The following is a 3,769-nucleotide window of genomic DNA, read 5'->3' as shown; positions in this document are numbered from 1 at the left end:
TCTGAAGACAATGTCTCAGGACAACTTGAAAGGGCTGTGGGTCACCTAGAAGTCAGTGACTGTTTCTGAAGCTACACAGAAAGTTTCCATTAAGGGTAAGTAGCTTACAGACTGCCTGGTTTTGCTGCAAGAGTGCAGAGCTAATGGGAGTTAGAGGGTCAGACCTGAATGGGGAGAGGTGGGGTTGGACCCAAATGGGGAAGCTGGATTGGACCCAAAGGGGGAGGGGGAGGGGAGAACAGGTTTGGACCCAAATGGGGGTGGGATGGGGTCAGACCAGAACCTAAGGGGAAGGGGGTTGGACCCGAATTGGGGTGAGGGGATGAGGCGGGGTAGGATCCAAACCTGGCAGGGGTGGGGCAAGATCAGACCCGAGGGGGTGGAGCAGGGTCGAACCCAAAGTGGGGGCAGGGTCAGACCTGAACAGGGGGAGGCGGGGAGCGGGGTCGGACCCAAATGAGTGTACGGGGGTAGGGTGGGGTAGGACCAGAACCTGGTGGGGAAAGGGTTTGAGCGGGGTCAGACCAGACATAGTGGGGCTCACTGAAACTTGGTGGGATCCAACACACGACTGGGCGGTAAACATCAAGGGCTATGGGCTATAGGCTGTATAGGCAGGATAGAACAGGGAGGAAAAGTGGGGGTGTGGTGCTCTATGTCAAAGAGCAATACACATCCCCTGCAAACAGCACTGGGTCTGAGGTAGGGCAGATGGAGGTGCTCTAGGTCAGAATACAAGGGGGTTGGGGGGAAAGGGACCTAATGGTGGGGGTCTACTACAGGCCACCCAACCAGGGAGAAAAGCTGGACCAGGAATTGTCAGGTCAGCTCGTGGAGGCAGTTAAGTCAAGAGACATGGTCATCACGGGTGACCTAAACTACCCAGACATCTGCTGGGAAGAGCAGTCAGCCAGGTGTGACCGCTCATGTAGGTTCCTATCTGTGTTACAGGACATCCACCTAACCCAGGAGGTGCACAGTCCCACCAGGGAAAATGCCTTGTTGGACCTGGTCATGGCCACAGGCAATGACCTGGTGAGGGGACTGCACATGCTTGACAACCTGGGTGATAGCAACCATCACCTGCTGGAATTCACCATCCAGCGCAGGGTGTCAAAGGCCTGCAGCAAGGCAGCAGCCCTGGACTTCAGGAGGGCAGATTTCAGTGAGGTAAGGAGACTAGTTGGGGAGGCACTGAGGTCCCGGAGGGGTGGGGAGTTGGGAGTCCAAGAAGACTGGTCATTCCTTAAGGAGACGATCCTCCAAGCCCAAAGTGTGACAATCCCCACGCAGATCAAAGGGGGCAAGAGTGCTCAAAAGCTCCCATGGCTCACCAAAATCTTCCACAAATGTCTTAAAGCCAAAAAGGAGGTGTACACCCAATGAAAGGGAGGGGCCATCACGAAGGAAGATTATACCTCCTTGGCTTGAGATTGTAGGGGGGCTATTGGGAAGGCTAAGGCAGAGATGGAACTGGGACTAGCAACCCAGATCAAAGATAACAAGAAGTCCTTTTTTAAATACATGTAGCAGGGCACGAAGGTGCCTGCTACTTGAAAAGCAGCAGTATGGGCTCAGGTGTTGGTTGCTAGGGGCAACCAGGAGGAGCTAAGGGCCCACATCTGGTGAGTCGGCTGACCGGAAGGGGCAGGGCTGACTCCTATAAAATGCAGACTGCAAGTGCTCTCTCTCAGCTGGCAGCCAGGAAGAAGGAGTACTGCCTGACTAAGGGAAAGAGATCAGCCCTCGATGTGAGAAAGAAAAAAGGCCTGGCTGTACAAGCTGCTAGTTACACGGGTGAGAGATATGGTGTGGTCTGGAGGACCGGGTGAGGCTATTAGGGGTTGGTGGAGCCTCATAGGGGCTCCACGGTAGCATGGGGACCCCGGTGCCAGAGAGGGCACAACATTCAGGGGTGCACTGACCCCAGCCCTGAGAAGGGGAGCAGAGGATTGGGGGGGGGCCAGATAAGGCCCAGGCCTCCTGAGCCCTACAGGAGGTTTAAGACCCGAGGAGGAGATTTGGGGGCCAGGCACGGCTACAGCCACCTGAGCCCCAAGGCGAGAAGCCCCGGAATGGGCAGTTGCAAGAAGCCCCTAAAAGGGGACAAGCCAGAGAGCGCCAGTGGGGCACGGAGAGGGGAATTGACCAAACAACGTCCGGTACATCTGTGAGGCTTGGGGCGTGGTACAGGGGTGGTTGGAGCCACGCATAGCCCATAAGGCTGGGGTGCACCGAGTCACCCGAAATAGAACAGAGACCGAGATACATCAGAGCACCATGTCAGAGAGGACAAAAGGCAGCCTCCCTTATACATTGTTGACATCAAAGATGTGGCGGGCGAGATGTCAGGGTGCTTTAATACCACATTGGCACGGTAAGGGGCACTAAGAGATATCACGGCCACCCGTAGGACCCCACGCTGTTACAATACATATGGGGTAAAAGGAAGGTGCCAAATAATGTGGGGCCTCTGCAGGACATGCTTAGTAATCTGGTGGTAGCACCAGATGAGAAAGCTAATCTCTTTAACAAATTGTTTGCTTCCATTTTTCTGAGCAGGCACAGGGTCATCCCCCACCCAATGAAATTCTGGATGGACCTAGGGGAGGTGCAGCCAGGTCCAGGGTCAGTGAGTACCTAGTCAGGGAACTTCTGGAGGGACTATATGTGTTCAAATCAGCAGGTCATGATGACCTCCACCCCAGAGTGCTTAGGGAACTGGCAAAGGTCATTGCATGACCCCGGCACAGCTTTACAAGCACACGTGGTGCTCTGGTGAGGTGCCTGATGACTGGAAAAAGGCCAATGTGGTCCCCATTTTCAGAAAAGGGAGGAAAGAGGACCTAGGAAACTATAGGCCTGTTAGTCTTACCTCGGTCCTGCGGAAGCTCTTTGAGAAAATTATCCAGGAGCACATCTGCGAGGGACCAGCAGGGGAGTTTATGCTTAGGGGCAATCAGCATGAGTTCATTAGAGGCAGATCCTGTCAAACCAACCTTGTGGCCTTCTACGCCAAGGTCACAAAATCCTTGGACGCAAGTGTCGCAGTGGACGTTGTCTTCCTGGACTTTAGGAGGGCCTTCGACACTGTCTCTCACCCCATCCTAATTAAAAAATTAGGCATCTGTGGTGTTGATGCCTACACAGTCAGATGGGTTGCAAATTGGCTGGGCAGCTGCACTCAGAGAGTGGTGGCAGACAGGTCATTTTCAACCTGGAGAGATGTGGGCACTGGGGTTCCCCAGGGCTCGGTCCCCAGGTCCGCACTGTTCAATATCTTCATCAGCTATTTGCACGAGGGGGTGAAAAGCACCCTGTTCAAGTTCACAGATGACATTAAGATGTGGGGAGAAGTGAGCATGCTAGAAGAGAGGGGTGGGCTACAACTAGATCTCGACAGGTTATGGAGGTGGGTGGATGAGAACAGGATGGGATTCAACCCTGACGACTACAAGGTGACGCACCTGGGGAGGAAGAACCGGCACCATACCTACAGGCTGGGGAACTCCCTTCTCATCAGTGCAGAGGCAGAAAAGGTTCTTGGTGTCACAATTGAATCCAAGATGAACATGGGTTGCCAATGTGGGATCACAATCAGGAAGGCCAACCACACCTTGTCATGCATCCAGAGATGCATCATGAGCAGGTCCAGGGAGGTGATCCTCCCCTTCTACGCGGCACTGGTCAGGCCGCAGCTGGAGTACTGCATCCAGTTCTGGGCGCCACACTTCAAGAGGGATGTCGACAGCATGGAGAGGGTCCAGAG

The sequence above is a fragment of the Crocodylus porosus genome, unplaced genomic scaffold (assembly GCF_001723895.1).
Source record: "Crocodylus porosus isolate Cpor-Errol unplaced genomic scaffold, CroPor_comp1, whole genome shotgun sequence".
NCBI classification, from domain to species: Eukaryota; Metazoa; Chordata; order Crocodylia; family Crocodylidae; genus Crocodylus; species Crocodylus porosus.
Note: the sequence above shows the minus strand (reverse complement) of the source record.